This window comes from Merops nubicus, unplaced genomic scaffold, assembly GCF_000691845.1.
Source record: "Merops nubicus isolate BGI_N331 unplaced genomic scaffold, ASM69184v1 scaffold4036, whole genome shotgun sequence".
Lineage (NCBI taxonomy): Eukaryota > Metazoa > Chordata > Aves > Coraciiformes > Meropidae > Merops > Merops nubicus.
In genome coordinates, this window is record NW_008616794.1 from 1 (window position 1) to 10,051 (window position 10,051).

Sequence of the window (10,051 nt, forward strand, 5' to 3'; positions counted from 1 at the left end):
GGCCTTAGCCAGTGGTTCTGAATGGGGTCTTAACTCCCTTGTTTTCTGCTTTCTTTTCAGGTCACGAATCAGGTAAGCAGCTTTTATTTGAGTTAACCTTTAGTCTCTCCGCAGCTTTAGGCCCATCTCCTTTCATTTTCATGTAGCAGAGCCTGCTGCCTCTCCAACGAGAGGAACCCCTTCCTTCCCTGGGGTGTTTGTGCTCAGTCTAGTAACGTGCACCCTACTGGAACCCCCTCTGGAACCTCCGACTGCGCAGTGTCCTGTAAAGATAGTACATGAAAGAAAAAACAGTGAAAGAAAAGAGAATAGATGTAGTCTGGCTGATAATGTAGTGTAATTCCTAATGTGTTTCATGGGGGATTTTAATTCATTAATGGTTAAAACATTGTTATATATTTATATGCAGTGTGTACCAGTTCTGGATCCATACACAATAGCTTTGTGCTCTTGTATGGATTTGCTTACAACAGTGTTGCAGTCTCTTTTGTCTTCAGCTGGCTATAAGAAATAATGTCATTTCACCATATTTGCACTTTGCTGCTTTGTGATGATATCTGCATGATTTGTGGTTGCTTTTTTTATTAGCATAGTAGAACCCACACTACAGAAGGGAAGTTTATTCTAGTCCACAAATCAGTGTAAGCACTAGATAAACACCAGCTGAAGGGAAATCACACATACTCCAACCCTGCATCATGTTCTAAGTGATAATTTTGGATATCTTTAATAAGCCTTAGATGTCAGACGTTGATCCTGGCAGACCTGCTGATAAAGTTAAGAACAGTGCTTAAGCCAAAATACTATGAAGCTTCCAACAGTAAGATGACATTCTTAAAAGTATATTTTTTAAATACTTTGGAAATTAGAAATTTGTGTGCAAACATATATATTTCTTTGTTGTTACTACAATATGCTGAATCTGCAGGCGGGTGAAGGGTTATGTGATGCTGGGTTATTTTGTACTTGTGTTTTTGTTTTTTTTGTTTTCTAGGACAAATAATTTTACAATTCTTACAGTATTGCTGCTATGGAGCAATTTGAGAAGTTTTTAACCCCAGTCTTCAGTTAAAATGAACAGCCCTGCCTAAGAGCTTTTCTTGAATGTGTGCTATAATTTACTTATGGTTTATTTTTTTTGTTTTGTTTTGTTTTAATTTTGAAACTTAGAGGCTAAATTCCAGTTTGGAAGAAAATAAGTGTGAATAAATGGTTAGTAGAATTTCAAATTCTCTAACTTCTTCTCACTTTCCATGGGGCAGAGTCCTGTCAGCTGTAAATTAGAAGTTGAGGAGGAAAAAATAGGGATGATTTTTTAAAAATCTGAACTATCTTGGATTCACTACGTGTTTGTCTTATATGGTGAAAGTCCTAGAAGAACGTTAAATGAATAACTGTCAGTGTGTACAAAATCTGTATCATTGGCTTTGCACTGTTGATGGATGATATCAATCAATTATGAATGATGGGGGATTATAGGAAATTTTACTGCACAGGGATTTTCTTGTCAATATTTCTGTACAGAAAAGGCCATTTTGACTGGTTTTACTTTGTCCTTAACTATATTTTACCAGTCGTAACTGAGCAGAGGTTGCTCTTATTATCTAGACTGAGCTCTATATTAAAAAAAAGTCAGTGTTGGATACGAATACACCTTGCATTATTAGTCATTGTTCTTTTAGTCTCATCAGTACAGTGGTAAACTGTATAACAACTGGGCTGTTAGAAATTATTCATATCCTGCTTATATTTTAAACAACAGTAATAGTCATTTGAGATTCAAATGAAGTTATAAAAGTATTTTTACAGAATTCTGTTGCATTAATTGCAAGGACAGACTTTTTTTGTGGTACCCTGTGCTATTCTCTATAAAATATTCTAGAATTCTTCAGGATTCAAAAAAACAACAATGGTTTGCCCCTAATAGCAGTAATATATATGCCTAGTAGTAGTTCAATACCTCTGTCTCCTTACACAGACATCTAGGCATTTATTTCTTGGTATCGTGTGGGTTTGGTTTTGTTTTCTTTTTCTTTTTTTTTTTTTTTTGAATTGTGTTTTACTGGAATGCTAGTGTCCTTGGAACATACTAGTTCAGCTAGTGTTAACGTTATTTCTAGATGTGGTAGTGAACTCTTAAAACCAAAAACCACTACCAGTTGCCTGTAAGATGTGTGGATTCTTAGCTATTGATTTTAGTCAGAACTGTGATTACAGTTTAACAAATGCTTAGCCTATTTTGGTTCTTGTACCAATCATCTTATTCTCTTTTTTAATAGTAACCAGAAAGGAACTGTACTAAGCATGGGTTCATTTGCTTTTAATTCGTTCTTACTGCACTGTGCACTCTCTGGTTTTAAAACGTAAGTTGTAAATTTGAGACCATTTCAATGTTCGTGGTGGAAATTCAGATGATAACCGAGAAATACCAGTTCTACTCCATTATAGGGTTTGTGAAATCTTTCCAAAATATTTTGAAATTTTTTTCTCTGTCTGAAAGCACTTAAAATACAAGCTGAGGACTTTCTAAAACCTTAGTGTATACAGGACCTCTCTTTGTGCGTTTGTGTTGGAATAATTTAAAGAAGCTGGCTGGTGAGGATAAACAGGAATCTTCTTTCTTAGCTTTAAAGATTTCCAATGGCAGTGACTCACTCAGAACACCACAGTCACATCTCTGTAGTGATGTTTTTAAGTGACAAGTCAGCGCAGTTAAATGTACCATGCAGTGCCAATTTAATTGTCACAATGCTTTTTTTCTTCAGTCAGAGTGAATTGTTAGTCCACCTCTGACACAGAAAGAGTTGATGATTCAGCATTTACAAGGCTCCTCTTCGTGTACAGTGATGACAGGGAATGGTTTCTTCTCTTTGGCCTTCAGCTGAGGGGCCTGACATGACCAGTGCTACCCTTTTTCCTGAATCTCTTACTAGGTTCTCCCCACTAATGGGAGAGTGAAAGCAAGAAAATGGGCTTTGTCTGCTCACTCTTTACCAGATGGTGTTTAGCTGTGTATCTTGTTCTCATTTTCTTCTAACACCAAAAAAAAAAAAAAGAAAAAAAAAAGTCAGACTGCATACAGGTTTTTGGAGTGTAAAGATCAGACACAAGCTGATTGCTCTTCATCATGATGCTGCTTCAGTCTAGCTTGCAACCCATGATTGATTCCCTAGCAAGTGTAGATAACAAAGAAGTAGTATTGATGGATATCTTTCTTGATCTCACATCTTCCCTCGGTCTCACCCTTCTTCATCTCACAGACTGCAAGAAATACACTTACTTCCTAGAGAAGGTCCCATGTCAGCTTATGCCTCCATTATATCCACATAAGGACATAGCACTGGACTGCATCTGTTGATGAAGCTCAAGCACTGGCTTCAGATAGTTTGGAGTTAAACTAATTTGACAGTTGGCTGTGGCTTGGGTTTCTCTTGCTATATAGAGCTCATACTTGCTGGTTCTTAGTTATCTTCCAGTATTATTTTCAGGCCTTTGATCCTACTTTTGGGTTGGGTGGTTTTTGGTTTTTTGTTTTTGTTTTTTTTTGGCTTTTTTTTTTGTTTTGGTTTTTAGGGGTTTCTTGCTTGTTTTGTTTTTTTAAGCCGTTAAGGTAAGGTACTGAGAGTCAGCTACATAAAGAATTTAATTTTAGTCCACAGACGCCTTTGACAGCTGTGACTTTAAAGTCACAGGGGCAATAAAGATGACAAAATGGACAACAAATGGCAGAAACTGGATACAGCCAGTCTTTACCCGATTATGGAAGACGTTTCTTAAGGGTGTTGGGCAAACGCAGAGATTAAGTATCTTGAGGAAACAAACTCTGCTCTTCCTAAAAGATCTTTCTGTTTTATGGATTCTGCAACACTGTCACACAAAAACAAAGCCTTACTGATCAAAGTCATTCTAAAGTATTCCTGAAGTGTGTGGGGGGGTGGTAGTACTGGTAGATGAGCTACTGTGTTGGAGAGAAAGGATGTGGGATGTGCAGAAACAGAGATATCCTTCTGAAAATGCTGAGCCAAGCTTGCTTTTTGTTTTGTTTTGTTTTGTTTTTTTTTTATCTGGGGGATGGGGGAGTGGTGTTGTAACTCTTCTGTTGTAAGCAGAGTGGAAGCTGGAGATAGTGTGCATACTTGGAAAACAGCCTGTTACTTTGAGTGTATCCTCAGAAAAGGAAGAAGACCAGGACTCAGTTTGGGCCCTGTGAAGACAATACCCTGGAAAGCGTTCCACAGAGCCATCAAAGTGGAAGTGTTGAGGCTGTGACCCAGCGTAGCAAAGAATAAGTACGAGGACTCCTGCAAAGGGATTCTAGATTTCCACCGTGAGATCACTTGTTGAATGGCTTCTTCTAGTTTAAGGTACAGCTAGAAACATCTCTTACTGACTTCAAATAGGTAGATACATGGCAAAGGGAAAATTGGAACTTCGAGTTTTGAGCATTATTTATACGGATCGTTGAAAGATTGACTTGGATCTGTCTTTGTATCTTACTCACGAATCTAAAGCTAAGAAAACCATGCATTTCATTCCTCTATTTGTACTTGCCACTTCTGGCCATTTATTACGCTCTTTTTTTTCACTCAGTTTCCTATTTCTCTTTTAGTGATATAAACTAAGAATTGTAACCAATTTTGAAGCAGCGGTGCAGCTGCAGCACCTCAGGCCTCTGGAGGGCTCTGAAGCTCTGTCTCACTGGGCTGATTTCGGAGGGAGCCTGTGGGTCAGGTGACTGGCTCAGCACTCCGTGCACTTGGCCGTGTCGCCCATCTGATGTCCTGCTTCAATATATACAGCAGTGCCTGGGCAAACTGGGTATTCAGTTTGGAAACTGCTTGATGGATACCTGAAAGGAGGTTGGAGTGAGGTGGGTGTTGGTCTCTTCTCCCAAGTAAGTAGCGACAGGATGAGAAGAAATGGGCTTAAGTTGCACCAGGGGTGGTTTAGATTGGATATTAGGAAGAACTTCTTTCCTGAAAGAGTGGCGAGGCATTGGACCAGGCTGCCCAGGGAGTTGGAGTCACCATCCCTGGAGTGCTTCAAAAAGCCTCCTGACATGGTGCTTCAAGAAAGTTTACTGGTCATGGTAGTGTTGGGTTGACAGTTGGGTTTGATGATCTTGGAGGTCTTTTCTAACCTTAATGATTCTATGATTCTATATGTTAGAGACATACACCTCTCGTGAAGATCAGAGGCGCTAAGTCAGTACTGCTCTTATAGACACTCTGAATAAACTAACAAAATGGGAAGGATAAGCATTTTGGAGGTCTAAGATTTCTCACAGTTTTGATGTAGTTGAAAGTGTTCTCTTTTTTCCTCTTTCATTGCAAATTTTGAAAAAAAAAAATGAAAAAAAAATTGAGATGGATAAATTTACTTTATTCCTTGAACTTTACCATGTTGTGGCTGCTCTAAGTGGGGAGTAGTTGGTAAAGAAAAATAATGCACAATATATAAGTATTTGCGTCTGTTATGGCTTTAACCTGCTGTGTAGAACTAAAGTTTCTACCACTGCTGCCATCTTGTCTTGTCTGTCATTTTGATTAATGGTCTGAAAAACACCTACTCTAAAATGTATTGAAAAAATGATCCCTTTGTTTTAATTCCATGAGTGTTGTAATGAAAGAATTAAGAAATATACCCTTATAATGTCCAAACAATAAAATATTGTTTGGGTGATTCCCTTACCTTGGTAAAGGAATTTCACTTCTGAAACAGAGTTTTTGTAATATGCATCTAGAAATTATATATAAAGAGTTGAAAGCAAAATATTTTGCATTTATATTTTAAATATAGATTAGCTTAGTAAGAATGGAATACTCAGGCTGAATACAACCATCTATTTGTGGATTTATATAGATTGTAATGTCAGGGATTTTCTGGGTGGTTTGTTTTTTTTTTTTTTTCTTGGTGGTAATTCTATCAGATGTATTTTATGCAGTGTCTTATTGCTTTCTAGGGAGAAAGACTAGCTTCAGTTTAGCAAAATGCCAAAATTGTTACGTTTTAATGAAAAAGTTACAAAATATTGATTGTCTTAATTGGTTTATTTAGGTGTAGTCCTTCCAGTTTCCTAAAGCTGTAGGCATGTTTTGTTTTTGCAAAAGAAAGTTGTAACTCTGGTTTTGTGCTGGTACAGTGATGCTTTAATCCTCTGAGCAGAAGTGCAGCAAAATGTAGACTCTGTTGGTATTTTGGTTTGCGTTTGCATTTGCATTTAGAAGAGGATTAGAACAGTTGGTCCTTCACACAAAAGCTCTTTTGCATCTGAGTGTCTGGAACCATCGGTGCATTTTGCCAGTTTTATGTTTTCATGGTTCCAATTTGTATGCAAGTAGCACAATAAAATTTGGAAAATTCAAAATCTTGAACATAATGCCTTACTATTTTGCATGTGGTGGTTTTGAAATATTTGCAAATGCCATCCATCTTTAGTTGCACCTAAATTTCAAAGTCCATTTTGTTTCAGTTTTCCATTTGTCCTCACTTCATTTTTACATGCAAGTGACAAAGTGCAGAAGAGGGTCGCTACTTCAGACAATACTTAAATTGTGCATTAACACCTTCAGAAGTTTTCTGTTAAAAGAAACTGTACCCTTACTTCTTCTTACCCCACTTACTCTTTCCACATGTCCGTCAACCCCATAAATCAGATTTTCGTACTGGCTGTGTATCTGTGTTGGCAGAGGTAGTTTTAAACTGCTGAAGTCAGGTTGCTGGGGTCAAGATGTTGCCATGTTGCCTTTTGTCCAGTGGGTTTCCATTCTGTTTCTGAGGCTCTTCAAAAATAAAAAATAAATGTGAACTCTTCTTTTTATTATTTTTATTCTTAAACAAATTTCCTGTACCAGTGTCCCTTAGAGCAGAATTATTTATTAAAGGTAACTGCTGTCTGCTTCTTTCAGTGTCTGTTAGAAAGTTAAAGTGGTACCAACAACAAAAACAGCATAGGTTATACCAGATAGGTAACATGCCTAAGTGTGCTTATTGGGTTTTTTTTCTATTAACATAGAGATACAGATTTACAGTTTGTGGCGATGTAGAATAGAATCAGGTAGGATGGAGAAAAAAAACCTCTAGTGTTCTTAGTCCTACCATGTTTTGTTCAAAACAAGTTGCTCAAGTCAGGTTCTGAATTTCTCAAAGGATGGAGACTCCACAAGCCCTTGAGCAGGCTGTGCTTGTGCTTGATTGTTATTTATAATTTTTTTTTTAAATGCTTTCCTTACCAAGGAAATTTCAAAGTTTAATTTCCCTCTGTTCCAACCTATATCCACTGTTTTTTGTTGCTCTACTATGTCACGTTGAGATGAGAAAAAGGTGCTCCATCTTTTCTGTGCACTCGCTAAAAGGGATTTGAAAACAGCAGTAATGAGTCAGATGAGAAGGAAGTGCCTTTTGGAGTACTGTTGGGGAAAAAAGGAGAAATATTCATAAGAAGTGCAGGCAAGGGGGGTGTGTGTAAAGTAATTTCTCATGTGACATTTGTCTAAAAGCTGGACCAGTGAAAAACGAAGACATGTTTTTCATGAAGATACTTTACAACAAGAGGCAACTGAAAACATGACAACAATCAGGAAAAAAAAGTTTTGAAAAAGTTAACTAGATACAGACATGTCTAGTGTTTTTTTTTTTGTTGTTGTTATTGTTCTTCCAGACCCTCTTACAGTCTCTGTTAGACTTCTGTAATGTAGCCAAGTATCTATTTTTTTTTCCCATAAGGTAAATGCTCAAAGACATATAAGTTAAGAATAGTCAGCAATGTGATAAGCAGTGACTGAAAAACAAGCATCTAATACTGTCTAGTGCAGGTCTGGAGAAATGTAAAGCTGCGATTTTCTGTTCACCTGAGTAGGTAATACCAATAAGCTAAGAGAAGGTCAAAAGCTGAAAAGTCAGTGAGCGCTCGGCCCTAACTGACCCGTCCAGTAGGGATCTGTAGAATAATATCGTGTGGGTGGTTGCTGGATGATTGGAATGCAGAGAGCAGCAGAGGTCCCTCCCTATGAGTGACACTGTCTGTAAAGCATACAGAACTGCCTGCTGTTCTAAAACAGGAGTGCTTTTGTCAGTGGGGAAGGGGTTGCTTCACCTCCTGGTGCATAACTGACTCCTTTTTGTACCAGCATCTTTGCCTGGCCTAGGAAAGAGATAGAAAAAGACTGAGGGAGGGGGAAAAGGAGGTTTAATTGAGATAGTACTAAGATACTCAGATAACTTGCTAAAATTGAAGCTGTTGCTTTTGACATCTATTTCGTGCTCTTCTTGTGTCACATCTAATCTGGGTGTTTGTCCCTCTAAAGAACTTTTCGTGGTTCTTAACAAATTGGTTTTATTCATGCAAAATTTCTTCTTCCTGACCTTGTTAAATATCATCTTGCCTGCTTTTATCCACTCAGAACATGGCTGAACTCTTTTTTTGTTTGTTTGTTTGCCATGTCTGCACATTAAAAACAAGCTCCATATATTTCTTTGAAAGGTTGTCCCACCCTGCTTGGTATTGTTCATGTTACCCATCTGTCAGTCTTTCCAACAGAGGGGCTTATGCTGCCAGTTTTTATCATAGGCTATACTAAGTTTTCAGAAGGATAGTTCTATTATTTGTTTTGCTAGGCCTGAATGAAACTGTTTAGATATGCAGAGATCCCTCCTTTGCCTATTTTAGGTCTCTCATTAACTTTTTTTTTATGATGATTCTACAGTAAAGTTGTTAGACTTGTTGTGTGTTAAGATCACTGCCTGTCATCCTGAGTTCACTCTCATGCTTTTCTCTGTAGTGCTGACCATCACTTCGAGTCATCACTCTCACTATATACTGAAACTCAAAGTTTCTTAAAGTTTCTTGGCAGTATGGTGAGGTTAGGAATGAAAGGCACCTTGTATCTGTGGAGTTCTAGTTATATTTAATATTTCATTCAGGAACTTGAGTAGCTAGTCTTGGGTTTATAGAGTATTTTCCTGGTGTGGGGTTTGTGTTTTATTTTGGTGTTTGGTTGTGTTTGGGGTGTGGGGGTTTATTTTGGGGGTGTGTTTGTTTCTTAGTGAGCTTTTTTTTTTTCACCACTCGGTGTAGAACAGGCAGGAGAACCTAAATCACTTATTTGCCCAGTAGTTTAATGTGATGCTTCTAGCATTGCCTCTTCTCATTGTGTGTTTTTTTTTTCCTAGATGAGTGCTGGTTTTATTTTGTTGGGTTTTTGTAGCCGTGTGATAGTGTGAAATAATAAATGGTATTTCTTCAGTTGCATTAGTTTTCCCACAGTTCTGAATAACAGCAGTAAAAATGATGGAAAGATTAGTCATTGATGTCATGAGATTAAGTACAAGTAGAAATAATTTTAATGCACCCATACATGTAATCCCTTGTCCTTTGGAATTATTTTTTTATTATTATTTTTCACAAAGTAGTAATTAGCTTCACAATCAAGAGGGTTAGAATAGGAGTTCAAAATAGACTGTCTTCTCATTCATCAGTTAGTAAATATTTAACACTTTTCCCCATTTTCATTACAAGATAATAATCTAGTAAGACTTGAAGGTGGTACAGAACCAAAAGATCTTGGTGTATTACATAAGCAATCTTCTGAGTGAATTTTCTTATTGTACTTCAAATTACCTTGTTTTTTAAGTAGTCAAAAAGTGTAAGTTTGCAAAGCCTTGCTTATAACTTGTGCCCATTCCCACAAACCTCTACATAAGGGAAGAAAATCTCCTTAAGAGCTCAATAATGACACTTTATTTCCCCTCTTATCACCCTTTTCCACTTTGAAGTTATGGTCAATACATGGGTTTTATTGTTGGTAGGTAGTGCAAGAAAAAGAGAAAAACAGGGAGAAATGTTTACATGAACTTAGAAAATCTCCGTATTTTGCAGTGCAGTCAGAATCAAATAATGGACTAGCTCTGTGAGCTGTATAGGTTATTACTGTATATATACAGAGAGTCATATTAATTTTTCCAGAATACTGCTTAAACTTTTTTTCAAATTTAAGTTGCCTTTACTTGCCCTCGGTTTTGATGTCATGTCTTGCAGTGTAAAAGGGAAAGA

The 10,051-nt window shown here is 37.3% G+C and overlaps 1 protein-coding gene across 1 annotated transcript in view; it reads left to right on the top strand.

Moving 5' to 3' along the window:
* The first annotated feature begins 66 nt into the window (after nt 1-66).
* Nucleotides 67-10,051, top strand: part of UCHL3 (ubiquitin carboxyl-terminal esterase L3 (ubiquitin thiolesterase)) — an 18,656-nt gene continuing 8,671 nt past the window's right edge. The window contains exon 1 of the mRNA XM_008942925.1: nt 67-72. The gene's annotated coding sequence lies outside the window, so the exon portion shown is untranslated. The remainder of the gene's footprint in view (nt 73-10,051) is intronic.